The sequence below is a fragment of the Channa argus genome, chromosome 12 (assembly GCF_033026475.1).
Source record: "Channa argus isolate prfri chromosome 12, Channa argus male v1.0, whole genome shotgun sequence".
In the NCBI taxonomy this organism is placed as follows: Eukaryota; Metazoa; Chordata; class Actinopteri; order Anabantiformes; family Channidae; genus Channa; species Channa argus.
The window spans coordinates 19,400,670-19,427,036 of record NC_090208.1 but is presented as its reverse complement, the minus strand read 5'-3'; the positions used below and the strand labels follow the sequence as shown (position 1 = coordinate 19,427,036).

The window sequence follows — 26,367 nt, the reverse complement described above, 5'->3', positions numbered from 1 at the left end:
GCGTGGCGGAAAAAGCCAAAAGCGGCGTGACGCACAGCACATTGAGGAGGACCGCAAAAGCCTTGGAGGCCGACGCGTTTGTCTTTGCACACTTTACAATCAGGGGAGAGCGCGAACGCAGTCCCCCACTACCACAAATTATGCAGTCGAGATTCCCACATTTGGGGAATTCGCAGGGGTCAGCACAACCGGAGTGCAATGGCTGAGCCTCGCCCTGGGTGAACCACCTTCTTGATCATGGTATCTCCCCTGCCAGGTAAGTATGAGTTGCACAGGCCAGAGACAAGCGAGGCATTCCTAGAGGCAGCAGCTTCGCTGACGGTGCTTTCCACGCATAGTCCCAGGGTCCGGCCCCTTCAGCATGAGCTGGCCTTCGTCTGCTGCTCCAGTGGATGGAAAGTTGCAAACACTGCCTCAATTAGCCTAGGCTGTGTGGTGCTATAAACTAAGCGTGGTGGCAATGGAAGACTTGTGTAAAGATGCAAAGACAGAACAAACTCAGAGAGGAGAGCACACAACTCGAGCTGGCCCATGCCCACTCCCTCTTGACAGCTGGCTCTTTCGCCTCACTGAACACACAGCTGTCACGGCAACACCGCTGGCTTTGCGGGGCGTGGCGGAAAAAGCCAAAAGCGGCGTGACGCACAGCACTCTGAGGAGGACCACAACGCGTTTGTCTTTGCACACTTTACAATCAGGGGAGAGCGCGAACGCAGTCCCCCACTACCACAAATTATGCAGTCGAGATTCCCACATTTGGGGAATTCGCAGGGATCAACACAACCGGAGTGCAATGGCTGAGCCTCGCCCTGGGTGAACCACCTTCTTGATCACGGTATCTTTCCTGCCAGGTAAGTATGAGTTGCACAGGCCAGAGACAAGCGCGGCATTCCTAGAGGCAGCAGCATCGCTGACGGTGCTTTCCACGCATAGTCCCAGGGTCCGGCCCCTTCAGCATGAGCTGGCCTTCGTCTGCTGCTCCATTTAGCCTAGGCTGTGCGGTGCTATAAACTAAGCGTGCTGGCAATGACGGTGCTTTCCACGCATAGTCCCAGGGTCCGGCCCCTTCAGCATAAGCTGGCCTTCGTCTGCTGCCTCAAATAACCTAGGCTGTGTGGTGCTATAAACTAAGCGTGCTGGCAATGGAAGACTTGTGTAAAGATGCAAAGACAGAACAAATTCAGAGAGGAGAGCACACGACTCGAGCTGGCCCATGCCCACTCCCTCTTGACAGCTGGCTCTTTCGCCTCACTGAACACACAGCTGTCACGGCAACACCGCTGGCTTTGCGGGGCGTGGCGGAAAAAGCCAAAAGCGGCGTGACGCACAGCACATTGAGGAGGACCGCAAAAGCCTTGGAGGCCGACGCGTTTGTCTTTGCACACTTTACAATCAGGGGAGAGCGCGAACGCAGTCCCCCACTACCACAAATTATGCAGTCGAGATTCCCACATTTGGGGAATTCGCAGGGGTCAGCACAACCGGAGTGCAATGGCTGAGCCTCGCCCTGGGTGAACCACCTTCTTGATCATGGTATCTCCCCTGCCAGGTAAGTATGAGTTGCACAGGCCAGAGACAAGCGGGGCATTCCTAGAGGCAGCAGCTTCTCTGACGGTGCTTTCCACGCATAGTCCCAGGGTCCGGCCCCTTCAGCATGAGCTGGCCTTCGTCTGCTGCTCCAGTGGATGGAAAGTTGCAAACACTGCCTCAATTAGCCTAGGCTGTGTAGTGCTATAAATTAAGCGTGCTGGCAATGGAAGACTTGTGTAAAGATGCAAAGACAGAACAAACTCAGAGAGGAGAGCACACGACTCGAGCTTGCCCATGCCCACTCCCTCTTGACAGCTGGCTCTTTCGCCTCACTGAACACACAGCTGTCACGGCAACACCGCTGGCTTTGCGGGGCGTGGCGGAAAAAGCCAAAAGCGGCGTGACGCACAGCACTCTGAGGAGGACCACAACGCATTTGTCTTTGCACACTTTACATTCAGGGGAGAGCGCGAACGCAGTCCCCCACTACCACAAATTATGCAGTCGAGATTCCTACATTTGGGGAATTTGCAGGGGTCAGTACAACCGGAGTGCAATGGCTGAGCCTCACCCTGGGTGAACCACCTTCTTGATCATGGTATCTCCCCTGCCAGGTAAGTATGAGTTGCACAGACCAGAGACAAGCGGGGCATTCCTAGAGGCAGCAGCTTCGCTGACGGTGCTTTCGACGCATAGTCCCAGGGTCCGGCCCCTTCAGCATGAGCTGGCCTTCGTCTGCTGCCTCAATTAGCCTAGGCTGTGTGGTGCTATAAACTAAGCGTGCTGGCAATGGAAGACTTGTGTAAAGATGCAAAGACAGAACAAACTCAGAGAGGAGAGCACACGACTCGAGCTGGCCCATGCCCACTCCCTCTTGACAGCTGGCTCTTTCGCCTCACTGAACACACAGCTGTCACGGCAACACCGCTGGCTTTGCGGGGCGTGGCGGAAAAAGCCAAAAGCGGCGTGACGCACAGCACTTTGAGGGGGACCGCAAAAGCCTTGGAGGCCGACGCGTTTGTCTTTGCACACTTTACAATCAGGGGAGAGCGCGAACGCAGTCCCCCACTACCACAGATTATGCAGTTGAGATTCCCACATTTGGGGAATTTGTAGGGGTCAGCACAACCGGAGTGCAATGGCTGAGCCTCGCCCTGGGTTAACCACTATCTTGATCATGGTATCTCTCCTGCCAGGTAAGTATGAGTTGCACAGGCCAGAGACAAGCGAGGCAGTCCTAGAGGCAGCAGCTTCGCTGACGGTGCTTTCCACGCATAGTCCCAGGGTCCGGCCCCTTCAGCATGAGCTGGCCTTCGTCTGCTGCTCCAGTGGATGGAAAGTTGCAAACACTGCCTCAATTAGCCTAGGCTGTGTAGTGCTATAAATTAAGCGTGCTGGCAATGGAAGACTTGTGTAAAGATGCAAAGACAGAACAAACTCAGAGAGGAGAGCACACGACTCGAGCTGGCCCATGCCCACTCCCTCTTGACAGCTGGCTCTTTCGCCTCACTGAACACACAGCTGTCACGGCAACACCGCTGGCTTTGCGGGGCGTGGCGGAAAAAGCCAAAAGCGGCGTGACCCACAGCACTCTGAGAAGGACCACAACGCGTTTGTCTTTGCACACTTTACATTCAGGGGAGAGCGCGAACGCAGTCCCCCACTACCACAAATTATGCAGTCGAGATTCCCACATTTGGGGAATTCGCAGGGGTCAGCACAACCGGAGTGCAATGGCTGAGCCTCGCCCTGGGTGAACCACCTTCTTGATCATGGTATCTCCCCTGCCAGGTAAGTATGAGTTGCACAGGCCAGAGACAAGCGAGGCATTCCTAGAGGTAGCAGCTTCGCTGACGGTGCTTTCCACGCATAGTCCCAGGGTCCGGCCCCTTCAGCATGAGCTGGCCTTCGTCTGCTGCTCCATTTAGCCTAGGCTGTGTGGTGCTATAAACTAAGCGTGCTGGCAATGACGGTGCTTTCCACGCATAGTCCCAGGGTCCGGCCCCTTCAGCATGAGCTGGCCTTCGTCTGCTGCCTCAATTAACCTAGGCTGTGTGGTGCTATAAACTAAGCGTGCTGGCAATGGAAGACTTGTGTAAAGATGCAAAGACAGAACAAACTCAGAGAGGAGAGCACACGACTCGAGCTTGCCCATGCCCACTCCCTCTTGACAGCTGGCTCTTTCGCCTCACTGAACACACAGCTGTCACGGCAACACCGCTGGCTTTGCGGGGCGTGGCGGAAAAAGCCAAAAGCAGCGTGACGCACAGCACTCTGAGGAGGACCACAACGCGTTTCTCTTTGCACACTTTACAATCAGGGGAGAGCGCGAACGCAGTCCCCCACTACCACAAATTATGCAGTAGAGATTCCCACATTCGGGGAATTCGCAGGGGTCAGTACAACCGGAGTGCAATGGCTGAGCCTCGCCCTGGGTGAACCACCTTCTTGATCATGGTATCTCCCCTGCCAGGTAAGTATGAGTTGCACAGGCCAGAGACAAGCGAGGCATTCCTAGAGGCAGCAGCTTCGCTGACGGTGCTTTCCACGCATAGTCCCAGGGTCCGGCCCCTTCAGCATGAGCTGGCCTTCGTCTGCTGCTCCATTTAGCCTAGGCTGTGTGGTGCTATAAACTAAGCGTGCTGGCAATGACAGTGCTTTCCACGCATAGTCCCAAGGTCCGGCCCCTTCAGCATGAGCTGGCCTTCGTCTGCTGCCTCAATTAACTTAGGCTGTGTGGTGCTATAAACTAAGCGTGCTGGCAATGGAAGACTTGTGTAAAGATGCAAAGACAGAACAAACTCAGAGAGGAGAGCACACGACTCGAGCTTGCCCATGCCCACTCCCTCTTGACAGCTGGCTCTTTCGCCTCACTGAACACACAGCTGTCACGGCAACACCGCTGGCTTTGCGGGGCGTGGCGGAAAAAGCCAAAAGCGGCGTGACGCACAGCACTTTGAGGGGGACCGCAAAAGCCTTGGAGGCCGACGCGTTTGTCTTTGCACACTTTACAATCAGGGGAGAGCGCGAACGCAGTCCCCCACTACCACAAATTATGCAGTCGAGATTCCCACATTTGGGGAATTCACAGGGGTCAGCACAACCGGAGTGCAATGGCTGAGCCTCGCCCTGGGTGAACCACCTTCTTGATCATGGTATCTCCCCTGCCAGGTAAGTATGAGTTGCACAGGCCAGAGACAAGCGGGGCATTCCTAGAGGCAGCAGCTTCGCTGACGGTGCTTTCCACGCATAGTCCCAGGGTCCGGCCCCTTCAGCATGAGCTGGCCTTCGTCTGCTGCTCCAGTGGATGGAAAGTTGCAAACACTGCCTCAATTAGCCTAGGCTGTGTAGTGCTATAAACCAAGCGTGGTGGCAATGGAAGACTTGTGTAAAAATGCAAAGACAGAACAAACTCAGAGAGGAGAGCACACGACTCGAGCTGGCCCATGCCCACACCCTCTTGACAGCGGGTTCTTTCGCCTCACTGAACACACAGCTGTCACGGCAACACCGCTGACTTTGCGGGGCGTGGCGGAAAAAGCCAAAAGCGGCGTGACGCACAGCATTCTGAGGAGGACCACAACGCGTTTGTCTTTGCACACTTTACAATCAGGGGAGAGCGCGAACGCAGTCCCCCACTACCACAAATTATGCAGTCGAGATTCCCACATTTGGGGAATTCGCAGGGGTCAGCACAACCGGAGTGCAATGGCTGAGCCTCGCCCTGGGTGAACCACCTTCTTGATCATGGTATCTCCCCAGGCCAGGTAAGTATGAGTTGCACAGGCCAGAGACAAGCGAGGCATTCCTAGAGGTAGCAGCTTCGCTGACGGTGCTTTCCACGCATAGTCCCAGGGTCCGGCCCCTTCAGCATGAGCTGGCCTTCGTCTGCTGCTCCATTTAGCCTAGGCTGTGTGGTGCTATAAACTAAGCGTGCTGGCAATGACGGTGCTTTCCACGCATAGTCCCAGGGTCCGGCCCCTTCAGCATGAGCTGGCCTTCGTCTGCTGCCTCAATTAACCTAGGCTGTGTGGTGCTATAAACTAATCGTGCTGGCAATGGAAGACTTGTGTAAAGATGCAAAGACAGAACAAACTCAGAGAGGAGAGCACACGACTCGAGCTTGCCCATGCCCACTCCCTCTTGACAGCTGGCTCTTTCGCCTCACTGAACTCACAGCTGTCACGGCAACACCGCTGGCTTTGCGGGGCGTGGCGGAAAAAGCCAAAAGCGGCGTGACGCACAGCACTCTGAGGAGGACCACAACGCGTTTGTCTTTGCACACTTTACAATAAGGGGAGAGCGCGAACGCAGTCCCCCACTACCACAAATTATGCAGTCGAGATTCCCACATTTGGGGAATTCGCAGGGGTCAGTACAACCGGAGTGCAATGGCTGAGCCTCGCCCTGGGTGAACCACCTTCTTGATCACGGTATCTTTCCTGCCAGGTAAGTATGAGTTGCAGAGGCCAGAGACAAGCGCGGCATTCCTAGAGGCAGCAGCTTCGCTGACGGTGCTTTCCACGCATAGTCCCAGGGTCCGGTCCCTTCAGCATGAGCTGGCCTTCGTCTGCTGCTCCAGTTAGCCTAGGCTGTGTGGTGCTATAAACTAAGCGTGCTGGCAATGACGGTGCTTTCCACGCATAGTCCCAGGGTCCGGCCCCTTCAGCATGAGCTGGCATTCGTCTGCTGCCTCAATTAGCCTAGGCTGTGTGGTGCTATAAACTAAGCGTGCTGGCAATGGAAGACTTGTGTAAAGATGCAAAGACAGAACAAACTCAGAGAGGAGAGCACACGACTCGAGCTTGCCCATGCCCACTCCCTCTTGATAGCTGGCTCTTTCGCCTCACTGAACACACAGCTGTCACGGAAACACCGCTGGCTTTGTGGGACGTGGCGGAAAAAGCCAAAAGCGGCGTGACGCACAGCACTTTGAGGGGGACCGCAAAAGCCTTGGAGGCCGACGCGTTTGTCTTTGAACACTTTACAATCAGGGGAGAGCGCGAACGCAGTCCCCCACTACCACAAATTATGCAGTCGAGATTCCCACATTTGGGGAATTCGCAGGGGTCAGCACAACCGGAGTGCAATGGCTGAGCCTCGCCCTGGGTGAACCACCTTCTTGATCATGGTATCTCCCCTGCCAGGTAAGTATAAGTTGCACAGGCCAGAGACAAGCGGGGCATTCCTAGAGGCAGCAGCTTCGCTGACGGTGCTTTCGACGCATAGTCCCAGGGTCCGGCCCCTTCAGCATGAGCTGGCCTTCGTCTGCTGCTCCAGTGGATGGAAAGTTGCAAACACTGCCTCAATTAGCCTAGGCTGTGTGGTGCTATAAACTAAGCGTACAGGCAATGGAAGACTTGTGTAAAGATGCAAATACAGAACAAACTCAGAGAGGAGAGCACACGACTCGAGCTTGCCCATGCCCACTCCCTCTTGACAGCTAGCTCTTTCGCCTCACTGAACACACAGCTGTCACGGCAACACCGCTGGCTTTGCGGGGCGTGGCGGAAAAAGCCAAAAGCGGCGTGACGCACAGCACTCTGAGGAGACCACAACGCGTTTCTTTTTGCACACTTTACAATCAGGGGAGAGCGCGAACGCAGTCCCCCACTACCACAAATTATGCAGTCGAGATTCCCACATTTGGGGAATTCGCAGGGTCAGCACAACCGGAGTGCAATGGCTGAGCCTCGCCCTGGGTGAACCACCTTCTTGATCATGGTATCTCCCCTGCCAGGTAAGTATGAGTTGCACAGGCCAGAGACAAGCGGGGCATTCCTAGAGGCAGCAGCTTCGCTGACGGTGCTTTCCACGCATAGTCCCAGGGTCCGGCCCCTTCAGCATGAGCTGGCCTTCGTCTGCTGCTCCATTTAGCCTAGGCTGTGTGGTGCTATAAACTAAGCGTGCTGGCAATGACGGTGCTTTCCACGCATAGTCCCAGGGTCCGGCCCCTTCAGCATGAGCTGGCCTACGTCTGCTGCCTCAATTAACCTAGGCTGTGTGGTGCTATAAACTAATCGTGCTGGCAATGGAAGACTTGTGTAAAGATGCAAAGACAGAACAAACTCAGAGAGGAGAGCACACGACTCGAGCTTGCCCATGCCCACTCCCTCTTGACAGCTGGCTCTTTCGCCTCACTGAACACACAGCTGTCACGGCAACACCGCTGGCTTTGCGGGGCGTGGCGGAAAAAGCCAAAAGCGGCGTGACGCACAGCACTTTGAGGGGGACCGCAAAAGCCTTGGAGGCCGACGCGTTTGTCTTTGCACACTTTACAATCAGGGGAGAGCGCGAACGCAGTCCCCCACTACCACAAATTATGCAGTCGAGATTCCCACATTTGGGGAATTCGCAGGGGTCAGCACAACCGGAGTGCAATGGCTGAGCCTCGCCCTGGGTGAACCACCTTCTTGATCATGGTATCTCCCCTGCCAGGTAAGTATAAGTTGCACAGGCCAGAGACAAGCGGGGCATTCCTAGAGGCAGCAGCTTCGCTGACGGTGCTTTCGACGCATAGTCCCAGGGTCCGGCCCCTTCAGCATGAGCTGGCCTTCGTCTGCTGCTCCAGTGGATGGAAAGTTGCAAACACTGCCTCAATTAGCCTAGGCTGTGTGGTGCTATAAACTAAGCGTACAGGCAATGGAAGACTTGTGTAAAGATGCAAATACAGAACAAACTCAGAGAGGAGAGCACACGACTCGAGCTTGCCCATGCCCACTCCCTCTTGACAGCTAGCTCTTTCGCCTCACTGAACACACAGCTGTCACGGCAACACCGCTGGCTTTGCGGGGCGTGGCGGAAAAAGCCAAAAGCGGCGTGACGCACAGCACTCTGAGGAGACCACAACGCGTTTCTTTTTGCACACTTTACAATCAGGGGAGAGCGCGAACGCAGTCCCCCACTACCACAAATTATGCAGTCGAGATTCCCACATTTGGGGAATTCGCAGGGGTCAGCACAACCGGAGTGCAATGGCTGAGCCTCGCCCTGGGTGAACCACCTTCTTGATCATGGTATCTCCCCTGCCAGGTAAGTATGAGTTGCACAGGCCAGAGACAAGCGGGGCATTCCTAGAGGCAGCAGCTTCTCTGACGGTGCTTTCCACGCATAGTCCCAGGGTCCGGCCCCTTCAGCATGAGCTGGCCTTCGTCTGCTGCTCCAGTGGATGGAAAGTTGCAAACACTGCCTCAATTAACCTAGGCTGTGTAGTGCTATAAATTAAGCGTGCTGGCAATGGAAGACTTGTGTAAAGATGCAAAGACAGAACAAACTCAGAGAGGAGAGCACACGACTCGAGCTTGCCCATGCCCACTCCCTCTTGACAGCTGGCTCTTTCGCCTCACTGAACACACAGCTGTCACGGCAACACCGCTGGCTTTGCGGGGCGTGGCGGAAAAAGCCAAAAGCGGCGTGACGCACAGCACTCTGAGGAGGACCACAACGCGTTTGTCTTTGCACACTTTACATTCAGGGGAGAGCGCGAACGCAGTCCCCCACTACCACAAATTATGCAATCGAGATTCCTACATTTGGGGAATTTGCAGGGGTCAGTACAACCGGAGTGCAATGGCTGAGCCTCGCCCTGGGTGAACCACCTTCTTGATCATGGTATCTCCCCTGCCAGGTAAGTATGAGTTGCACAGACCAGAGACAAGCGGGGCATTCCTAGAGGCAGCAGCTTCGCTGACGGTGCTTTCGACGCATAGTCCCAGGGTCCGGCCCCTTCAGCATGAGCTGGCCTTCGTCTGCTGCCTCAATTAGCCTAGGCTGTGTGGTGCTATAAACTAAGCGTGCTGGCAATGGAAGACTTGTGTAAAGATGCAAAGACAGAACAAACTCAGAGAGGAGAGCACACGACTCGAGCTGGCCCATGCCCACTCCCTCTTGACAGCTGGCTCTTTCGCCTCACTGAACACACAGCTGTCACGGCAACACAGCTGGCTTTGCGGGGCGTGGCGGAAAAAGCCAAAAGCGGCGTGACGCACAGCACTTTGAGGGGGACCGCAAAAGCCTTGGAGGCCGACGCGTTTGTCTTTGCACACTTTACAATCAGGGGAGAGCGCGAACGCAGTCCCCCACTACCACAGATTATGCAGTTGATATTCCCACATTTGGGGAATTTGTAGGGGTCAGCACAACCGGAGTGCAATGGCTGAGCCTCGCCCTGGGTTAACCACTATCTTGATCATGGTATCTCTCCTGCCAGGTAAGTATGAGTTGCACAGGCCAGAGACAAGCGAGGCAGTCCTAGAGGCAGCAGCTTCGCTGACGGTGCTTTCCACGCATAGTCCCAGGGTCCGGCCCCTTCAGCATGAGCTGGCCTTCGTCTGCTGCTCCATTTAGCCTAGGCTGTGTGGTGCTATAAACTAAGCGTGCTGGCAATGACGGTGCTTTCCACGCATAGTCCCAAGGTCCGGCCCCTTCAGCATGAGCTGGCCTTCGTCTGCTGCCTCAATTAACTTAGGCTGTGTGGTGCTATAAACTAAGCGTGCTGGCAATGGAAGACTTGTGTAAAGATGCAAAGACAGAACAAACTCAGAGAGGAGAGCACACGACTCGAGCTTGCCCATGCCCACTCCCTCTTGACAGCTGGCTCTTTCGCCTCACTGAACACACAGCTGTCACGGCAACACCGCTGGCTTTGCGGGGCGTGGCGGAAAAAGCCAAAAGCGGCGTGACGCACAGCACTTTGAGGGGGACCGCAAAAGCCTTGGAGGCCGACGCGTTTGTCTTTGCACACTTTACAATCAGGGGAGAGCGCGAACGCAGTCCCCCACTACCACAAATTATGCAGTCGAGATTCCCACATTTGGGGAATTCGCAGGGGTCAGCACAACCGGAGTGCAATGGCTGAGCCTCGCCCTGGGTGAACCACCTTCTTGATCATGGTATCTCCCCTGCCAGGTAAGTATGAGTTGCACAGGCCAGAGACAAGCGGGGCATTCCTAGAGGCAGCAGCTTCGCTGACGGTGCTTTCCACGCATAGTCCCAGGGTCCGGCCCCTTCAGCATGAGCTGGCCTTCGTCTGCTGCTCCAGTGGATGGAAAGTTGCAAACACTGCCTCAATTAGCCTAGGCAGTGTAGTGCTATAAACCAAGCGTGGTGGCAATGGAAGACTTGTGTAAAAATGCAAAGACAGAACAAACTCAGAGAGGAGAGCACACGACTCGAGCTGGCCCATGCCCACACCCTCTTGACAGCGGGTTCTTTCGCCTCACTGAACACACAGCTGTCACGGCAACACCGCTGACTTTGCGGGGCGTGGCGGAAAAAGCCAAAAGCGGCGTGACGCACAGCATTCTGAGGAGGACCACAACGCGTTTGTCTTTGCACACTTTACAATCAGGGGAGAGCGCGAACGCAGTCCCCCACTACCACAAATTATGCAGTCGAGATTCCCACATTTGGGGAATTCGCAGGGGTCAGCACAACCGGAGTGCAATGGCTGAGCCTCGCCCTGGGTGAACCACCTTCTTGATCATGGTATCTCCCCAGGCCAGGTAAGTATGAGTTGCACAGGCCAGAGACAAGCGAGGCATTCCTAGAGGTAGCAGCTTCGCTGACGGTGCTTTCCACGCATAGTCCCAGGGTCCGGCCCCTTCAGCATGAGCTGGCCTTCGTCTGCTGCTCCATTTAGCCTAGGCTGTGTGGTGCTATAAACTAAGCGTGGTGGCAATGACGGTGCTTTCCACGCATAGTCCCAGGGTCCGGCCCCTTCAGCATGAGCTGGCCTTCGTCTGCTGCCTCAATTAACCTAGGCTGTGTGGTGCTATAAACTAAGCGTGCTGGCAATGGAAGACTTGTGTAAAGATGCAAAGACAGAACAAACTCAGAGAGGAGAGCACACGACTCGAGCTTGCCCATGCCCACTCCCTCTTGACAGCTGGCTCTTTCGCCTCACTGAACTCACAGCTGTCACGGCAACACCGCTGGCTTTGCGGGGCGTGGCGGAAAAAGCCAAAAGCGGCGTGACGCACAGCACTCTGAGGAGGACCACAACGCGTTTCTCTTTGCACACTTTACAATCAGGGGGGAGCACGAACGCAGTTCCCCACTACCACAAATTATGCAGTAGAGATTCCCACATTTGGGGAATTCGCAGGGGTCAGTACAACCAGAGTGCAATGGCTGAGCCTCGCCCTGGGTGAACCACCTTCTTGATCATGGTATCTCCCCTGCCAGGTAAGTATAAGTTGCACAGGCCAGAGACAAGCGGGGCATTCCTAGAGGCAGCAGCTTCGCTGACGGTGCTTTCGACGCATAGTCCCAGGGTCCGGCCCCTTCAGCATGAGCTGGCCTTCGTCTGCTGCCTCAATTAGCCTAGGCTGTGTGGTGCTATAAACTAAGCGTGCTGGCAATGGAAGACTTGTGTAAAGATGCAAAGACAGAACAAACTCAGAGAGGAGCGCACACGACTCGAGCTGGCCCATGCCCACTCCCTCTTGACAGCTGGCTCTTTCGCCTCACTGAACACACAGCTGTTACGGCAACACCGCTGGCTTTGCGGGGCGTGGCGGAAAAAGCCAAAAGCGGCGTGACGCACAGCACTTTGAGGGGGACCGCAAAAGCCTTGGAGGCCGACGCGTTTGTCTTTGCACACTTTACAATCAGGGGAGAGCGCGAACGCAGTCCCCCACTACCACAAATTATGCAGTCGAGATTCCCACATTTGGGGAATTCGCAGGGGTCAGCACAACCGGAGTGCAATGGCTGAGCCTCGCCCTGGGTGAACCACCTTCTTGATCATGGTATCTCCCCTGCCAGGTAAGTATAAGTTGCACAGGCCAGAGACAAGCGCGGCATTCCTAGAGGCAGCAGCTTCGCTGACGGTGCTTTCGACGCATAGTCCCAGGGTCCGGCCCCTTCAGCATGAGCTGGCCTTCGTCTGCTGCTCCAGTGGATGGAAAGTTGCAAACACTGCCTCAATTAGCCTAGGCTGTGTGGTGCTATAAACTAAGCGTGCAGGCAATGGAAGACTTGTGTAAAGATGCAAAGACAGAACAAACTCAGAGAGGAGAGCACACGACTCGAGCTTGCCCATGCCCACTCCCTCTTGACAGCTGGCTCTTTCGCCTCACTGAACACACAGCTGTCACGGCAACACCGCTGGCTTTGCGGGGCGTGGCGGAAAAAGCCAAAAGCGGCGTGACCCACAGCACTCTGAGAAGGACCACAACGCGTTTGTCTTTGCACACTTTACATTCAGGGGAGAGCGCGAACGCAGTCCCCCACTACCACAAATTATGCAGTTGAGATTCCCACATTTGGGGAATTCGCAGGGGTCAGCACAACCGGAGTGCAATGGCTGAGCCTCGCCCTGGGTGAACCACCTTCTTGATCATGGTATCTCCCCTGCCAGGTAAGTATGAGTTGCACAGGCCAGAGACAAGCGAGGCATTCCTAGAGGTAGCAGCTTCGCTGACGGTGCTTTCCACGCATAGTCCCAGGGTCCGGCCCCTTCAGCATGAGCTGGCCTTCGTCTGCTGCTCCATTTAGCCTAGGCTGTGTGGTGCTATAAACTAAGCGTGCTGGCAATGACGGTGCTTTCCACGCATAGTCCCAGGGTCCGGCCCCTTCAGCATGAGCTGGCCTTCGTCTGCTGCCTCAATTAACCTAGGCTGTGTGGTGCTATAAACTAAGCGTGCTGGCAATGGAAGACTTGTGTAAAGATGCAAAGACAGAACAAACTCAGAGAGGAGAGCACACGACTCGAGCTTGCCCATGCCCACTCCCTCTTGACAGCTGGCTCTTTCGCCTCACTGAACACACAGCTGTCACGGCAACACCGCTGGCTTTGCGGGGCGTGGCGGAAAAAGCCAAAAGCAGCGTGACGCACAGCACTCTGAGGAGGACCACAACGCGTTTCTCTTTGCACACTTTACAATCAGGGGAGAGCGCGAACGCAGTCCCCCACTACCACAAATTATGCAGTAGAGATTCCCACATTTGGGGAATTCGCAGGGGTCAGTACAACCGGAGTGCAATGGCTGAGCCTCGCCCTGGGTGAACCACCTTCTTGATCATGGTATCTCCCCTGCCAGGTAAGTATGAGTTGCACAGGCCAGAGACAAGCGAGGCATTCCTAGAGGCAGCAGCTTCGCTGACGGTGCTTTCCACGCATAGTCCCAGGGTCCGGCCCCTTCAGCATGAGCTGGCCTTCGTCTGCTGCTCCATTTAGCCTAGGCTGTGTGGTGCTATAAACTAAGCGTGCTGGCAATGACGGTGCTTTCCACGCATAGTCCCAAGGTCCGGCCCCTTCAGCATGAGCTGGCCTTCGTCTGCTGCCTCAATTAACTTAGGCTGTGTGGTGCTATAAACTAAGCGTGCTGGCAATGGAAGACTTGTGTAAAGATGCAAAGACAGAACAAACTCAGAGAGGAGAGCACACGACTCGAGCTTGCCCATGCCCACTCCCTCTTGACAGCTGGCTCTTTCGCCTCACTGAACACACAGCTGTCACGGCAACACCGCTGGCTTTGCGGGGCGTGGCGGAAAAAGCCAAAAGCGGCGTGACGCACAGCACTTTGAGGGGGACCGCAAAAGCCTTGGAGGCCGACGCGTTTGTCTTTGCACACTTTACAATCAGGGGAGAGCGCGAACGCAGTCCCCCACTACCACAAATTATGCAGTCGAGATTCCCACATTTGGGGAATTCGCAGGGGTCAGCACAACCGGAGTGCAATGGCTGAGCCTCGCCCTGGGTGAACCACCTTCTTGATCATGGTATCTCCCCTGCCAGGTAAGTATGAGTAGCACAGGCCAGAGACAAGCGAGGCATTCCTAGAGGTAGCAGCTTCGCTGACGGTGCTTTCGACGCATAGTCCCAGGGTCCGGCCCCTTCAGCATGAGCTGGCCTTCGTCTGCTGCTCCAGTGGATGGAAAGTTGCAAACACTGCCTCAATTAGCCTAGGCTGTGTAGTGCTATAAATTAAGCGTGCTGGCAATGGAAGACTTGTGTAAAGATGCAAAGACAGAACAAACTCAGAGAGGAGAGCACACGACTCGAGCTGGCCCATGCCCACTCCCTCTTGACAGCTGGCTCTTTCGCCTCACTGAACACACAGCTGTCACGGCAACACCGCTGGCTTTGCGGGGCGTGGCGGAAAAAGCCAAAAGCGGCGTGACCCACAGCACTCTGAGAAGGACCACAACGCGTTTGTCTTTGCACACTTTACAATCAGGGGAGAGCGCGAACGCAGTCCCCCACTACCACAAATTATGCAGTCGAGATTCCCACATTTGGGGAATTCGCAGGGGTCAGCACAACCGGAGTGCAATGGCTGAGCCTCGCCCTGGGTGAACCACCTTCTTGATCATGGTATCTCCCCTGCCAGGTAAGTATGAGTTGCACAGGCCAGAGACAAGCGAGGCATTCCTAGAGGTAGCAGCTTCGCTGACGGTGCTTTCCACGCATAGTCCCAGGGTCCGGCCCCTTCAGCATGAGCTGGCCTTCGTCTGCTGCTCCATTTAGCCTAGGCTGTGTGGTGCTATAAACTAAGCGTGCTGGCAATGACGGTGCTTTCCACGCATAGTCCCAGGGTCCGGCCCCTTCAGCATGAGCTGGCCTACGTCTGCTGCCTCAATTAACCTAGGCTGTGTGGTGCTATAAACTAAGCGTGCTGGCAATGGAAGACTTGTGTAAAGATGCAAAGACAGAACAAACTCAGAGAGGAGAGCACACGACTCGAGCTTGCCCATGCCCACTCCCTCTTGACAGCTGGCTCTTTCGCCTCACTGAACACACAGCTGTCACGGCAACACCGCTGGCTTTGCGGGGCGTGGCGGAAAAAGCCAAAAGCGGCGTGACGCACAGCACTTTGAGGGGGACCGCAAAAGCCTTGGAGGCCGACGCGTTTGTCTTTGCACACTTTACAATCAGGGGAGAGCGCGAACGCAGTCCCCCACTACCACAAATTATGCAGTCGAGATTCCCACATTTGGGGAATTCGCAGGGGTCAGCACAACCGGAGTGCAATGGCTGAGCCTCGCCCTGGGTGAACCACCTTCTTGATCATGGTATCTCCCCTGCCAGGTAAGTATAAGTTGCACAGGCCAGAGACAAGCAGGGCATTCCTAGAGGCAGCAGCTTCGCTGACGGTGCTTTCGACGCATAGTCCCAGGGTCCGGCCCCTTCAGCATGAGCTGGCCTTCGTCTGCTGCTCCAGTGGATGGAAAGTTGCAAACACTGCCTCAATTAGCCTAGGCTGTGTGGTGCTATAAACTAAGCGTGCAGGCAATGGAAGACTTGTGTAAAGATGCAAAGACAGAACAAACTCAGAGAGGAGAGCACACGACTCAAGCTTGCCCATGCCCACTCCCTCTTGACAGCTGGCTCTTTCGCCTCACTGAACACACAGCTGTCACGGCAACACCGCTGGCTTTGCGGGGCGTGGCGGAAAAAGCCAAAAGCGGCGTGACGCACAGCACTCTGAGGAGACCACAACGCGTTTCTTTTTGCACACTTTACAATCAGGGGAGAGCGCGAACGCAGTCCCCCACTACCACAAATTATGCAGTCGAGATTCCCACATTTGGGGAATTCGCAGGGGTCAGCACAACCGGAGTGCAATGGCTGAGCCTCGCCCTGGGTGAACCACCTTCTTGATCATGGTATCTCCCCTGCCAGGTAAGTATGAGTTGCACAGGCCAGAGACAAGTGGGGCATTCCTAGAGGCAGCAGCTTCGCTGACGGTGCTTTCCACGCATAGTCCCAGGGTCCGGCCCCTTCAGCATGAGCTGGCCTTCGTCTGCTGCTCCAGTGGATGGAAAGTTGCAAACACTGCCTCAATTAGCCTAGGCTGTGTAGTGCTATAAATTAAGCGTGCTGGCAATGGAAGACTTGTGTAAAGATGCAAAGACAGAACAAACTCAGAGAGGAGAGCACACGACTCGAGCTGGCCCATGCCCACTCCCTCTTGACAGCTGGCTTTTTCGCCTCACTGAACACACAGCTGTCACGGCAACACCGCTGGCTTTGCGGGGCGTGGCGGAAAAAGCCAAAAGCGGCGTGACCCACAGCACTCTGAGAAGGACCACAACGCGTTTGTCTTTGCACACTTTACAATCAGGGGAGAGCGCGAACGCAGTCCCCCACTACCACATATTATGCAGTCGAGATTCCCACATTTGGGGAATTCGCAGGGGTCAGCACAACCGGAGTGCAATGGCTGAGCCTCGCCCTGGGTGAACCACCTTCTTGATCATGGTATCTCCCCTGCCAGGTAAGTATGAGTTGCACAGGCCAGAGACAAGCGAGGCATTCCTAGAGGTAGCAGCTTCGCTGACGGTGCTTTCCACGCATAGTCCCAGGGTCCGGCCCCTTCAGCATGAGCTGGCCTTCGTCTGCTGCTCCATTTAGCCTAGGCTGTGTGGTGCTATAAACTAAGCGTGCTGGCAATGACGGTGCTTTCCACGCATAGTCCCAGGGTCCGGCCCCTTCAGCATGAGCTGGCCTTCGTCTGCTGCCTCAATTAACCTAGGCTGTGTGGTGCTATAAACTAAGCGTGCTGGCAATGGAAGACTTGTGTAAAGATGCAAAGACAGAACAAACTCAGAGAGGAGAGCACACGACTCGAGCTTGCCCATGCCCACTCCCTCTTGACAGCTGGCTCTTTCGCCTCACTGAACACACAGCTGTCACGGCAACACCGCTGGCTTTGCGGGGCGTGGCGGAAAAAGCCAAAAGCGGCGTGACGCACAGCACTCTGAGGAGGAACACAACGCGTTTCTCTTTGCACACTTCACAATCAGGGGAGAGCGCGAACGCAGTACTACCACAAATTATGCAGTAGAGATTCCCACATTTGGGGAATTCGCAGGGGTCAGTACAACCGGAGTGCAATGGCTGAGCCTCGCCCTGGGTGAACCACCTTCTTGATCATGGTATCTCCCCTGCCAGGTAAGTATAAGTTGCACAGGCCAGAGACAAGCGGGGGATTCCTAGAGGCAGCAGCTTCGCTGACGGTGCTTTCGACGCATAGTCCCAGGGTCCGGCCCCTTCAGCATGAGCTGGCCTTCGTCTGCTGCTCCAGTGGATGGAAAGTTGCAAACACTGCCTCAATTAGCCTAGGCTGTGTGGTGCTATAAACTAAGCGTGCAGGCAATGGAAGACTTGTGTAAAGATGCAAAGACAGAACAAACTCAGAGAGGAGAGCACACAACTCGAGCTTGCCCATGCCCACTCCCTCTTGACAGCTGGCTCTTTCGCCTCACTGAACACACAGCTGTCACGGCAACACCGCTGGCTTTGCGGGGCGTGGCGGAAAAAGCCAAAAGCGGCGTGACGCACAGCACTCTGAGGAGACCACAACGCGTTTCTTTTTGCACACTTTACAATCAGGGGAGAGCGCGAACGCAGTCCCCCACTACCACAAATTATGCAGTCGAGATTCCCACATTTGGGGAATTCGCAGGGGTCAGCACAACCGGAGTGCAATGGCTGAGCCTCGCCCTGGGTGAACCACCTTCTTGATCATGGTATCTCCCCTGCCAGGTAAGTATGAGTTGGACAGGCCAGAGACAAGCGGGGCATTCCTAGAGGCAGCAGCTTCGCTGACGGTGTTTTCGACGCATAGTCCCAGGGTCCGGCCCCTTCAGCATGAGCTGGCCTTCGTCTGCTGCTCCAGTTAGCCTAGGCTGTGTGGTGCTATAAACTAAGCGTGCTGGCAATGACGGTGCTTTCCACGCATAGTCCCAGGGTCCGGCCCCTTCAGCATGAGCTGGCCTTCGTCTGCTGCCTCAATTAGCCTAGGCTGTGTGGTGCTATAAACTAAGCGTGCTGGCAATGGAAGACTTGTGTAAAGATGCAAAGACAGAACAAACTCAGAGAGGAGCGCACACGACTCGAGCTTGCCCATGCCCACTCCCTCTTGACAGCTGGCTCTTTCGCCTCACTGAACACACAGCTGTCACGGCAACACCGCTGGCTTTGCGGGGCGTGGCGGAAAAAGCCAAAAGCGGCGTGACGCACAGCACTTTGAGGGGGACCGCAAAAGCCTTGGAGGCCGACGCGTTTGTCTTTGCACACTTTACAATCAGGGGAGAGCGCGAACGCAGTCCCCCACTACCACAAATTATGCAGTCGAGATTCCCACATTTGGGGAATTCGCAGGGGTCAACACAACCGGAGTGCAATGGCTGAGCCTCGCCCTGGGTGAACCACCTTCTTGATCATGGTATCTCCCCTGCCAGGTAAGTATGAGTTGGACAGGCCAGAGACAAGCGGGGCATTCCTAGAGGCAGCAGCTTCGCTGACGGTGCTTTCGACGCATAGTCCCAGGGTCCGGCCCCTTCAGCATGAACTGGCCTTCGTCTGCTGCTCCAGTGGATGGAAAGTTGCAAACACTGCCTCAATTAGCCTAGGCTGTGTGGTGCTATAAACTAAGCGTGCAGGCAATGGAAGACTTGTGTAAAGATGCAAAGACAGAACAAACTCAGAGAGGAGAGCACACGACTCGAGCTTGCCCATGCCCACTCCCTCTTGACAGCTGGCTCTTTCGCCTCACTGAACACACAGCTGTCACGGCAACACCGCTGGCTTTGCGGGGCGTGGCGGAAAAGGCCAAAAGCGGCGTGACGCACAGCACTCTGAGGAGACCACAACGCGTTTCTTTTTGCACACTTTACAATCAGGGGAGAGCGCGAACGCAGTCCCCCACTACCACATATTATGCAGTCGAGATTCCCACATTTGGGGAATTCGCAGGGGTCAGCACAACCGGAGTGCAATGGCTGAACCTCGCCCTGGGTGAACCACCTTCTTGATCATGGTATCTCCCCTGCCAGGTAAGTATAAGTTGCACAGGCCAGAGACAAGCGGGGCATTCCTAGAGGCAGCAGCTTCGCTGACGGTGCTTTCGACGCATAGTCCCAGGGTCCGGCCCCTTCAGCATGAGCTGGCCTTCGTCTGCTGCTCCAGTGGATGGAAAGTTGCAAACATTGCCTCAATTAGCCTAGGCTGTGTGGTGCTATAAACTAAGCGTGCAGGCAATGGAAGACTTGTGTAAAGATGCAAAGACAGAATAAACTCAGAGAGGAGAGCACACGACTCGAGCTGGCCAATGCCCACTCCCTCTTGACAGCTGGCTCTTTCGCCTCACTGAACACACAGCTGTCACGGCAACACCGCTGGCTTTGCGGGGCGTGGCGGAAAAAGCCAAAAGCGGCGTGACCCACAGCACTCTGAGAAGGACCACAACGCGTTTGTCTTTGCACACTTTACAATCAGGGGAGAGCGCGAACGCAGTCCCCCACTACCACAAATTATGCAGTCGAGATTCCCACATTTGGGGAATTCGCAGGGGTCAGCACAACCGGAGTGCAATGGCTGAGCCTCGCCCTGGGTGAACCACCTTCTTGATCATGGTATCTCCCCTGCCAGGTAAGTATAAGTTGCACAGGTCAGAGACAAGCAGGGCATTCCTAGAGGAAGCAGCTTCGCTGACGGTGCTTTCGACGCATAGTCCCAGGGTCCGGCCCCTTCAGCATGAGCTGGCCTTCGTCTGCTGCTCCATTTAGCCTAGGCTGTGTGGTGCTATAAACTAAGCGTGCTGGCAATGACGGTGCTTTCCACGCATAGTCCCAGGGTCCGGCCCCTTCAGCATGAGCTGGCCTTCGTCTGCTGCCTCAATTAACCTAGGCTGTGTGGTGCTATAAACTAAGCGTGCTGGCAATGGAAGACTTGTGTAAAGATGCAAAGACAGAACAAACTCAGAGAGGAGAGCACACGACTCGAGCTTGCCCATGCCCACTCCCTCTTGACAGCTGGCTCTTTCGCCTCACTGAACATACAGCTGTCACGGCAACACCGCTGGCTTTGCGGGGCGTGGCGGAAAAAGCCAAAAGCGGCGTGACGCACCGCACTCTGAGGAGACCACAAAGCGTTTCTTTTTGCACACTTTACAATCAGGGGAGAGCGCGAACGCAGTCCCCCACTACCACAAATTATGCAGTCGAGATTCCCACATTTGGGGAATTCGCAGGGGTCAGCACAACCGGAGTGCAATGGCTGAGCCTCGCCCTGGGTGAACCACCTTCTTGATCATGGTATCTCCCCTGCCAGGTAAGTATGAGTTGCACAGGCCAGAGACAAGCGGGGCATTCCTAGAGGCAGCAGCTTCGCTGACGGTGCTTTCCACGCATAGTCCCAGGGTCCGGCCCCTTCAGCATGAGCTGGCCTTCGTCTGCTGTTCCAGTGGATGGAAAGTTGCAAACACTGCCTCAATTAGCCTAGGCTGTGTAGTGCTATAAATTAAGCGTGCTGGCAATGGAAGACTTGTGTAAAGATGCAAAGACAGAACAAACTCAGAGAGGAGAGCACACGACTCGAGCTGGCCCATGCCCACTCCCTCTTGACAGCTGGCTCTTTCGCCTCACTGAACACACAGCTGTCACGGCAACACCGCTGGCTTTGCGGGGCGTGGCGGAAAAAGCCAAAAGCGGCGTGACCTACAGCACTCTGAGAAGGACCACAACGCGTTTGTCTTTGCACACTTTACAATCAGGGGAGAGCGCGAACGCAGTCCCCCACTACCACAAATTATGCAGTCGAGATTCCCACATTTGGGGAATTCGCAGGGGTCAGCACAACCGGAGTGCAATGGCTGAGCCTCGCCCTGGGTGAACCACCTTCTTGATCATGGTATCTCCCCTGCCAGGTAAGTATGAGTAGCACAGGCCAGAGACAAGCGAGGCATTCCTAGAGGTAGCAGCTTCGCTGACGGTGCTTTCGACGCATAGTCCCAGGGTCCGGCCCCTTCAGCATGAGCTGGCCTTCGTCTGCTGCTCCAGTGGATGGAAAGTTGCAAACACTGCCTCAATTAGCCTAGGCTGTGTGGTGCTATAAACTAAGCGTGCAGGCAATGGAAGACTTGTGTAAAGATGCAAAGACAGAACAAACTCAGAGAGGAGAGCACACAACTCGAGCTTGCCCATGCCCACTCCCTCTTGACAGCTGGCTCTTTCGCCTCACTGAACACACAGCTGTCACGGCAACACCGCTGGCTTTGCGGGGCGTGGCGGAAAAAGCCAAAAGCGGCGTGACGCACAGCACTCTGAGGAGACCACAACGCGTTTCTTTTTGCACACTTTACAATCAGGGGAGAGCGCGAACGCAGTCCCCCACTACCACAAATTATGCAGTCGAGATTCCCACATTTGGGGAATTCGCAGGGGTCAGCACAACCGGAGTGCAATGGCTGAGCCTCGCCCTGGGTGAACCACCTTCTTGATCATGGTATCTCCCCTGCCAGGTAAGTATGAGTTGGACAGGCCAGAGACAAGCGGGGCATTCCTAGAGGCAGCAGCTTCGCTGACGGTGCTTTCGACGCATAGTCCCAGGGTCCGGCCCCTTCAGCATGAGCTGGCCTTCGTCTGCTGCTCCAGTTAGCCTAGGCTGTGTGGTGCTATAAACTAAGCGTGCTGGCAATGACGGTGCTTTCCACGCATAGTCCCAGGGTCCGGCCCCTTCAGCATGAGCTGGCCTTCGTCTGCTGCCTCAATTAGCCTAGGCTGTGTGGTGCTATAAACTAAGCTTGCTGGCAATGGAAGACTTGTGTAAAGATGCAAAGACAGAACAAACTCAGAGAGGAGCGCACACGACTCGAGCTTGCCCATGCCCACTCCCTCTTGACAGCTGGCTCTTTCGCCTCACTGAACACACAGCGGTCACGGCAACACCGCTGGCTTTGCGGGGCGTGGCGGAAAAAGCCAAAAGCGGCGTGACGCACAGCACTTTGAGGGGGACCGCAAAAGCCTTGGAGGCCGACGCGTTTGTCTTTGCACACTTTACAATCAGGGGAGAGCGCGAACGCAGTGCCCCACTACCACAATTTATGCAGTCGAGATTCCCACATTTGGGGAATTCGCAGGGGTCAGCACAACCGGAGTGCAATGGCTGAGCCTCGCCCTGGGTGAACCACCTTCTTGATCATGGTATCTCCCCTGCCAGGTAAGTATGAGTTGCACAGGCCAGAGACAAGCGAGGCATTCCTAGAGGTAGCAGCTTCGCTGACGGTGCTTTCCACGCATAGTCCCAGGGTCCGGCCCCTTCAGCATGAGCTGGCCTTCGTCTGCTGCTCCATTTAGCCTAGGCTGTGTGGTGCTATAAACTAAGCGTGCTGGCAATGACGGTGCTTTCCACGCATAGTCCCAGGGTCCGGCCCCTTCAGCATGAGCTGGCCTACGTCTGCTGCCTCAATTAACCTAGGCTGTGTGGTGCTATAAACTAAGCGTGCTGGCAATGGAAGACTTGTGTAAAGATGCAAAGACAGAACAAACTCAGAGAGGAGAGCACACGACTCGAGCTTGCCCATGCCCACTCCCTCTTGACAGCTGGCTCTTTCGCCTCACTGAACACACAGCTGTCACGGCAACACCGCTGGCTTTGCGGGGCGTGGCGGAAAAAGCCAAAAGCGGCGTGACGCACAGCACTTTGAGGGGGACCGCAAAAGCCTTGGAGGCCGACGCGTTTGTCTTTGCACACTTTACAATCAGGGGAGAGCGCGAACGCAGTCCCCCACTACCACAAATTATGCAGTCGAGATTCCCACATTTGGGGAATTCGCAGGGGTCAACACAACCGGAGTGCAATGGCTGAGCCTCGCCCTGGGTGAACCACCTTCTTGATCATGGTATCTCCCCTGCCAGGTAAGTATGAGTTGGACAGGCCAGAGACAAGCGGGGCATTCCTAGAGGCAGCAGCTTCGCTGACGGTGCTTTCGCCGCATAGTCCCAGGGTCCGGCCCCTTCAGCATGAACTGGCCTTCGTCTGCTGCTCCAGTGGATGGAAAGTTGCAAACACTGCCTCAATTAGCCTAGGCTGTGTGGTGCTATAAACTAAGCGTGCAGGCAATGGAAGACTTGTGTAAAGATGCAAAGACAGAACAAACTCAGAGAGGAGAGCACACGACTCGAGCTTGCCCATGCCCACTCCCTCTTGACAGCTGGCTCTTTCGCCTCACTGAACACACAGCTGTCACGGCAACACCGCTGGCTTTGCGGGGCGTGGCGGAAAAAGCCAAAAGCGGCGTGACGCACAGCACTCTGAGGAGACCACAACGCGTTTCTTTTTGCACACTTTACAATCAGGGGAGAGCGCGAACGCAGTCCCCCACTACCACATATTATGCAGTCGAGATTCCCACATTTGGGGAATTCGCAGGGGTCAGCACAACCGGAGTGCAATGGCTGAACCTCGCCCTGGGTGAACCACCTTCTTGATCATGGTATCTCCCCTGCCAGGTAAGTATAAGTTGCACAGGCCAGAGACAAGCGGGGCATTCCTAGAGGCAGCAGCTTCGCTGACGGTGCTTTCGACGCATAGTCCCAGGGTCCGGCCCCTTCAGCATGAGCTGGCCTTCGTCTGCTGCTCCAGTGGATGGAAAGTTGCAAACATTGCCTCAATTAGCCTAGGCTGTGTGGTGCTATAAACTAAGCGTGCAGGCAATGGAAGACTTGTGTAAAGATGCAAAGACAGAACAAACTCAGAGAGGAGAGCACACGACTCGAGCTGGCCAATGCCCACTCCCTCTTGACAGCTGGCTCTTTCGCCTCACTGAACACACAGCTGTCACGGCAACACCGCTGGCTTTGCGGGGCGTGGCGGAAAAAGCCAAAAGCGGCGTGACCCACAGCACTCTGAGAAGGACCACAACGCGTTTGTCTTTGCACACTTTACAATCAGGGGAGAGCGCGAACGCAGTCCCCCACTACCACAAATTATGCAGTCGAGATTCCCACATTTGGGGAATTCGCAGGGGTCAGCACAACCGGAGTGCAATGGCTGAGCCTCGCCCTGGGTGAACCACCTTCTTGATCATGGTATCTCCCCTGCCAGGTAAGTATGAGTTGGACAGGCCAGAGACAAGCGGGGCATTCCTAGAGGCAGCAGCTTCGCTGACGGTGCTTTCGACGCATAGTCCCAGGGTCCGGCCCCTTCAGCATGAGCTGGCCTTCGTCTGCTGCTCCAGTTAGCCTAGGCTGTGTGGTGCTATAAACTAAGCGTGCTGGCAATGACGGTGCTTTCCACGCATAGTCCCAGGGTCCGGCCCCTTCAGCATGAGCTGGCCTTCGTCTGCTGCCTCAATTAGCCTAGGCTGTGTGGTGCTATAAACTAAGCTTGCTGGCAATGGAAGACTTGTGTAAAGATGCAAAGACAGAACAAACTCAGAGAGGAGCGCACACGACTCGAGCTTGCCCATGCCCACTCCCTCTTGACAGCTGGCTCTTTCGCCTCACTGAACACACAGCGGTCACGGCAACACCGCTGGCTTTGCGGGGCGTGGCGGAAAAAGCCAAAAGCGGCGTGACGCACAGCACTTTGAGGGGGACCGCAAAAGCCTTGGAGGCCGACGCGTTTGTCTTTGCACACTTTACAATCAGGGGAGAGCGCGAACGCAGTGCCCCACTACCACAATTTATGCAGTCGAGATTCCCACATTTGGGGAATTCGCAGGGGTCAGCACAACCGGAGTGCAATGGCTGAGCCTCGCCCTGGGTGAACCACCTTCTTGATCATGGTATCTCCCCTGCCAGGTAAGTATGAGTTGCACAGGCCAGAGACAAGCGAGGCATTCCTAGAGGTAGCAGCTTCGCTGACGGTGCTTTCCACGCATAGTCCCAGGGTCCGGCCCCTTCAGCATGAGCTGGCCTTCGTCTGCTGCTCCATTTAGCCTAGGCTGTGTGGTGCTATAAACTAAGCGTGCTGGCAATGACGGTGCTTTCCACGCATAGTCCCAGGGTCCGGCCCCTTCAGCATGAGCTGGCCTACGTCTGCTGCCTCAATTAACCTAGGCTGTGTGGTGCTATAAACTAAGCGTGCTGGCAATGGAAGACTTGTGTAAAGATGCAAAGACAGAACAAACTCAGAGAGGAGAGCACACGACTCGAGCTTGCCCATGCCCACTCCCTCTTGACAGCTGGCTCTTTCGCCTCACTGAACACACAGCTGTCACGGCAACACCGCTGGCTTTGCGGGGCGTGGCGGAAAAAGCCAAAAGCGGCGTGACGCACAGCACTTTGAGGGGGACCGCAAAAGCCTTGGAGGCCGACGCGTTTGTCTTTGCACACTTTACAATCAGGGGAGAGCGCGAACGCAGTCCCCCACTACCACAAATTATGCAGTCGAGATTCCCACATTTGGGGAATTCGCAGGGGTCAACACAACCGGAGTGCAATGGCTGAGCCTCGCCCTGGGTGAACCACCTTCTTGATCATGGTATCTCCCCTGCCAGGTAAGTATGAGTTGGACAGGCCAGAGACAAGCGGGGCATTCCTAGAGGCAGCAGCTTCGCTGACGGTGCTTTCGCCGCATAGTCCCAGGGTCCGGCCCCTTCAGCATGAACTGGCCTTCGTCTGCTGCTCCAGTGGATGGAAAGTTGCAAACACTGCCTCAATTAGCCTAGGCTGTGTGGTGCTATAAACTAAGCGTGCAGGCAATGGAAGACTTGTGTAAAGATGCAAAGACAGAACAAACTCAGAGAGGAGAGCACACGACTCGAGCTTGCCCATGCCCACTCCCTCTTGACAGCTGGCTCTTTCGCCTCACTGAACACACAGCTGTCACGGCAACACCGCTGGCTTTGCGGGGCGTGGCGGAAAAAGCCAAAAGCGGCATGACGCACAGCACTCTGAGGAGACCACAACGCGTTTCTTTTTGCACACTTTACAATCAGGGGAGAGCGCGAACGCAGTCCCCCACTACCACATATTATGCAGTCGAGATTCCCACATTTGGGGAATTCGCAGGGGTCAGCACAACCGGAGTGCAATGGCTGAACCTCGCCCTGGGTGAACCACCTTCTTGATCATGGTATCTCCCCTGCCAGGTAAGTATAA

At 55.4% G+C, this 26,367-nt stretch overlaps 41 non-coding genes and 1 pseudogene across 41 annotated transcripts; all 42 read right to left on the bottom strand.

Annotated features, from left to right (window-relative positions):
• Nucleotides 1-100: 100 nt before the first annotated feature.
• On the bottom strand, nucleotides 101-264 carry LOC137138421 (U1 spliceosomal RNA). Its single transcript, XR_010915970.1, has one exon. It is a non-coding gene; the product is annotated as a U1 spliceosomal RNA (small nuclear RNA).
• Nucleotides 265-695: 431 nt separating this feature from the next.
• LOC137138653 (U1 spliceosomal RNA) lies at nucleotides 696-859 on the bottom strand. Its single transcript, XR_010916195.1, has one exon. It is a non-coding gene; the product is annotated as a U1 spliceosomal RNA (small nuclear RNA).
• A 534-nt stretch (nucleotides 860-1,393) lies between these two features.
• Nucleotides 1,394-1,557, bottom strand: LOC137138418 (U1 spliceosomal RNA). The gene has a single exon (XR_010915968.1). It is a non-coding gene; the product is annotated as a U1 spliceosomal RNA (small nuclear RNA).
• A 431-nt stretch (nucleotides 1,558-1,988) lies between these two features.
• LOC137138643 (U1 spliceosomal RNA) lies at nucleotides 1,989-2,152 on the bottom strand. The gene has a single exon (XR_010916186.1). It is a non-coding gene; the product is annotated as a U1 spliceosomal RNA (small nuclear RNA).
• Nucleotides 2,153-2,570: 418 nt separating this feature from the next.
• LOC137138672 (U1 spliceosomal RNA) lies at nucleotides 2,571-2,734 on the bottom strand. The gene has a single exon (XR_010916204.1). It is a non-coding gene; the product is annotated as a U1 spliceosomal RNA (small nuclear RNA).
• Nucleotides 2,735-3,165: 431 nt separating this feature from the next.
• LOC137138417 (U1 spliceosomal RNA) lies at nucleotides 3,166-3,329 on the bottom strand. The gene has a single exon (XR_010915967.1). It is a non-coding gene; the product is annotated as a U1 spliceosomal RNA (small nuclear RNA).
• Nucleotides 3,330-3,847: 518 nt separating this feature from the next.
• LOC137138623 (U1 spliceosomal RNA) lies at nucleotides 3,848-4,011 on the bottom strand. Its single transcript, XR_010916166.1, has one exon. It is a non-coding gene; the product is annotated as a U1 spliceosomal RNA (small nuclear RNA).
• Nucleotides 4,012-4,545: 534 nt separating this feature from the next.
• LOC137138542 (U1 spliceosomal RNA) lies at nucleotides 4,546-4,709 on the bottom strand. Its single transcript, XR_010916088.1, has one exon. It is a non-coding gene; the product is annotated as a U1 spliceosomal RNA (small nuclear RNA).
• A 431-nt stretch (nucleotides 4,710-5,140) lies between these two features.
• LOC137138635 (U1 spliceosomal RNA) lies at nucleotides 5,141-5,305 on the bottom strand. Its single transcript, XR_010916178.1, has one exon. It is a non-coding gene; the product is annotated as a U1 spliceosomal RNA (small nuclear RNA).
• Nucleotides 5,306-5,823: 518 nt separating this feature from the next.
• LOC137138652 (U1 spliceosomal RNA) lies at nucleotides 5,824-5,987 on the bottom strand. Its single transcript, XR_010916194.1, has one exon. It is a non-coding gene; the product is annotated as a U1 spliceosomal RNA (small nuclear RNA).
• A 534-nt stretch (nucleotides 5,988-6,521) lies between these two features.
• LOC137138416 (U1 spliceosomal RNA) lies at nucleotides 6,522-6,685 on the bottom strand. Its single transcript, XR_010915966.1, has one exon. It is a non-coding gene; the product is annotated as a U1 spliceosomal RNA (small nuclear RNA).
• A 430-nt stretch (nucleotides 6,686-7,115) lies between these two features.
• On the bottom strand, nucleotides 7,116-7,278 carry LOC137138601 (U1 spliceosomal RNA). Its single transcript, XR_010916145.1, has one exon. It is a non-coding gene; the product is annotated as a U1 spliceosomal RNA (small nuclear RNA).
• Nucleotides 7,279-7,812: 534 nt separating this feature from the next.
• Nucleotides 7,813-7,976, bottom strand: LOC137138415 (U1 spliceosomal RNA). Its single transcript, XR_010915965.1, has one exon. It is a non-coding gene; the product is annotated as a U1 spliceosomal RNA (small nuclear RNA).
• A 430-nt stretch (nucleotides 7,977-8,406) lies between these two features.
• LOC137138414 (U1 spliceosomal RNA) lies at nucleotides 8,407-8,570 on the bottom strand. The gene has a single exon (XR_010915964.1). It is a non-coding gene; the product is annotated as a U1 spliceosomal RNA (small nuclear RNA).
• Nucleotides 8,571-9,001: 431 nt separating this feature from the next.
• LOC137138655 (U1 spliceosomal RNA) lies at nucleotides 9,002-9,165 on the bottom strand. The gene has a single exon (XR_010916197.1). It is a non-coding gene; the product is annotated as a U1 spliceosomal RNA (small nuclear RNA).
• Nucleotides 9,166-9,583: 418 nt separating this feature from the next.
• Nucleotides 9,584-9,747, bottom strand: LOC137138678 (U1 spliceosomal RNA). The gene has a single exon (XR_010916209.1). It is a non-coding gene; the product is annotated as a U1 spliceosomal RNA (small nuclear RNA).
• A 534-nt stretch (nucleotides 9,748-10,281) lies between these two features.
• Nucleotides 10,282-10,445, bottom strand: LOC137138413 (U1 spliceosomal RNA). Its single transcript, XR_010915963.1, has one exon. It is a non-coding gene; the product is annotated as a U1 spliceosomal RNA (small nuclear RNA).
• Nucleotides 10,446-10,876: 431 nt separating this feature from the next.
• Nucleotides 10,877-11,041, bottom strand: LOC137138634 (U1 spliceosomal RNA). Its single transcript, XR_010916177.1, has one exon. It is a non-coding gene; the product is annotated as a U1 spliceosomal RNA (small nuclear RNA).
• A 518-nt stretch (nucleotides 11,042-11,559) lies between these two features.
• On the bottom strand, nucleotides 11,560-11,723 carry LOC137138656 (U1 spliceosomal RNA). Its single transcript, XR_010916198.1, has one exon. It is a non-coding gene; the product is annotated as a U1 spliceosomal RNA (small nuclear RNA).
• A 418-nt stretch (nucleotides 11,724-12,141) lies between these two features.
• Nucleotides 12,142-12,305, bottom strand: LOC137138412 (U1 spliceosomal RNA). The gene has a single exon (XR_010915962.1). It is a non-coding gene; the product is annotated as a U1 spliceosomal RNA (small nuclear RNA).
• Nucleotides 12,306-12,736: 431 nt separating this feature from the next.
• On the bottom strand, nucleotides 12,737-12,900 carry LOC137138569 (U1 spliceosomal RNA). Its single transcript, XR_010916114.1, has one exon. It is a non-coding gene; the product is annotated as a U1 spliceosomal RNA (small nuclear RNA).
• A 518-nt stretch (nucleotides 12,901-13,418) lies between these two features.
• Nucleotides 13,419-13,582, bottom strand: LOC137138614 (U1 spliceosomal RNA). Its single transcript, XR_010916158.1, has one exon. It is a non-coding gene; the product is annotated as a U1 spliceosomal RNA (small nuclear RNA).
• Nucleotides 13,583-14,116: 534 nt separating this feature from the next.
• LOC137138411 (U1 spliceosomal RNA) lies at nucleotides 14,117-14,280 on the bottom strand. Its single transcript, XR_010915961.1, has one exon. It is a non-coding gene; the product is annotated as a U1 spliceosomal RNA (small nuclear RNA).
• Nucleotides 14,281-14,711: 431 nt separating this feature from the next.
• Nucleotides 14,712-14,875, bottom strand: LOC137138410 (U1 spliceosomal RNA). The gene has a single exon (XR_010915960.1). It is a non-coding gene; the product is annotated as a U1 spliceosomal RNA (small nuclear RNA).
• A 534-nt stretch (nucleotides 14,876-15,409) lies between these two features.
• On the bottom strand, nucleotides 15,410-15,573 carry LOC137138409 (U1 spliceosomal RNA). The gene has a single exon (XR_010915959.1). It is a non-coding gene; the product is annotated as a U1 spliceosomal RNA (small nuclear RNA).
• A 430-nt stretch (nucleotides 15,574-16,003) lies between these two features.
• LOC137138407 (U1 spliceosomal RNA) lies at nucleotides 16,004-16,167 on the bottom strand. The gene has a single exon (XR_010915957.1). It is a non-coding gene; the product is annotated as a U1 spliceosomal RNA (small nuclear RNA).
• Nucleotides 16,168-16,598: 431 nt separating this feature from the next.
• On the bottom strand, nucleotides 16,599-16,762 carry LOC137138559 (U1 spliceosomal RNA). Its single transcript, XR_010916105.1, has one exon. It is a non-coding gene; the product is annotated as a U1 spliceosomal RNA (small nuclear RNA).
• Nucleotides 16,763-17,285: 523 nt separating this feature from the next.
• On the bottom strand, nucleotides 17,286-17,439 carry LOC137138663 (U1 spliceosomal RNA; annotated as a pseudogene).
• Nucleotides 17,440-17,869: 430 nt separating this feature from the next.
• On the bottom strand, nucleotides 17,870-18,033 carry LOC137138406 (U1 spliceosomal RNA). Its single transcript, XR_010915956.1, has one exon. It is a non-coding gene; the product is annotated as a U1 spliceosomal RNA (small nuclear RNA).
• Nucleotides 18,034-18,567: 534 nt separating this feature from the next.
• LOC137138533 (U1 spliceosomal RNA) lies at nucleotides 18,568-18,731 on the bottom strand. Its single transcript, XR_010916079.1, has one exon. It is a non-coding gene; the product is annotated as a U1 spliceosomal RNA (small nuclear RNA).
• Nucleotides 18,732-19,161: 430 nt separating this feature from the next.
• LOC137138595 (U1 spliceosomal RNA) lies at nucleotides 19,162-19,325 on the bottom strand. Its single transcript, XR_010916139.1, has one exon. It is a non-coding gene; the product is annotated as a U1 spliceosomal RNA (small nuclear RNA).
• A 431-nt stretch (nucleotides 19,326-19,756) lies between these two features.
• On the bottom strand, nucleotides 19,757-19,920 carry LOC137138405 (U1 spliceosomal RNA). The gene has a single exon (XR_010915955.1). It is a non-coding gene; the product is annotated as a U1 spliceosomal RNA (small nuclear RNA).
• A 517-nt stretch (nucleotides 19,921-20,437) lies between these two features.
• Nucleotides 20,438-20,601, bottom strand: LOC137138404 (U1 spliceosomal RNA). The gene has a single exon (XR_010915954.1). It is a non-coding gene; the product is annotated as a U1 spliceosomal RNA (small nuclear RNA).
• Nucleotides 20,602-21,032: 431 nt separating this feature from the next.
• LOC137138402 (U1 spliceosomal RNA) lies at nucleotides 21,033-21,196 on the bottom strand. Its single transcript, XR_010915953.1, has one exon. It is a non-coding gene; the product is annotated as a U1 spliceosomal RNA (small nuclear RNA).
• A 430-nt stretch (nucleotides 21,197-21,626) lies between these two features.
• Nucleotides 21,627-21,790, bottom strand: LOC137138401 (U1 spliceosomal RNA). The gene has a single exon (XR_010915952.1). It is a non-coding gene; the product is annotated as a U1 spliceosomal RNA (small nuclear RNA).
• A 534-nt stretch (nucleotides 21,791-22,324) lies between these two features.
• On the bottom strand, nucleotides 22,325-22,488 carry LOC137138609 (U1 spliceosomal RNA). The gene has a single exon (XR_010916153.1). It is a non-coding gene; the product is annotated as a U1 spliceosomal RNA (small nuclear RNA).
• Nucleotides 22,489-23,022: 534 nt separating this feature from the next.
• LOC137138532 (U1 spliceosomal RNA) lies at nucleotides 23,023-23,186 on the bottom strand. Its single transcript, XR_010916078.1, has one exon. It is a non-coding gene; the product is annotated as a U1 spliceosomal RNA (small nuclear RNA).
• Nucleotides 23,187-23,616: 430 nt separating this feature from the next.
• On the bottom strand, nucleotides 23,617-23,780 carry LOC137138594 (U1 spliceosomal RNA). The gene has a single exon (XR_010916138.1). It is a non-coding gene; the product is annotated as a U1 spliceosomal RNA (small nuclear RNA).
• Nucleotides 23,781-24,211: 431 nt separating this feature from the next.
• LOC137138400 (U1 spliceosomal RNA) lies at nucleotides 24,212-24,375 on the bottom strand. Its single transcript, XR_010915951.1, has one exon. It is a non-coding gene; the product is annotated as a U1 spliceosomal RNA (small nuclear RNA).
• Nucleotides 24,376-24,909: 534 nt separating this feature from the next.
• Nucleotides 24,910-25,073, bottom strand: LOC137138608 (U1 spliceosomal RNA). Its single transcript, XR_010916152.1, has one exon. It is a non-coding gene; the product is annotated as a U1 spliceosomal RNA (small nuclear RNA).
• Nucleotides 25,074-25,607: 534 nt separating this feature from the next.
• Nucleotides 25,608-25,771, bottom strand: LOC137138531 (U1 spliceosomal RNA). Its single transcript, XR_010916077.1, has one exon. It is a non-coding gene; the product is annotated as a U1 spliceosomal RNA (small nuclear RNA).
• A 430-nt stretch (nucleotides 25,772-26,201) lies between these two features.
• LOC137138593 (U1 spliceosomal RNA) lies at nucleotides 26,202-26,365 on the bottom strand. Its single transcript, XR_010916137.1, has one exon. It is a non-coding gene; the product is annotated as a U1 spliceosomal RNA (small nuclear RNA).
• Nucleotides 26,366-26,367: the final 2 nt, after the last annotated feature.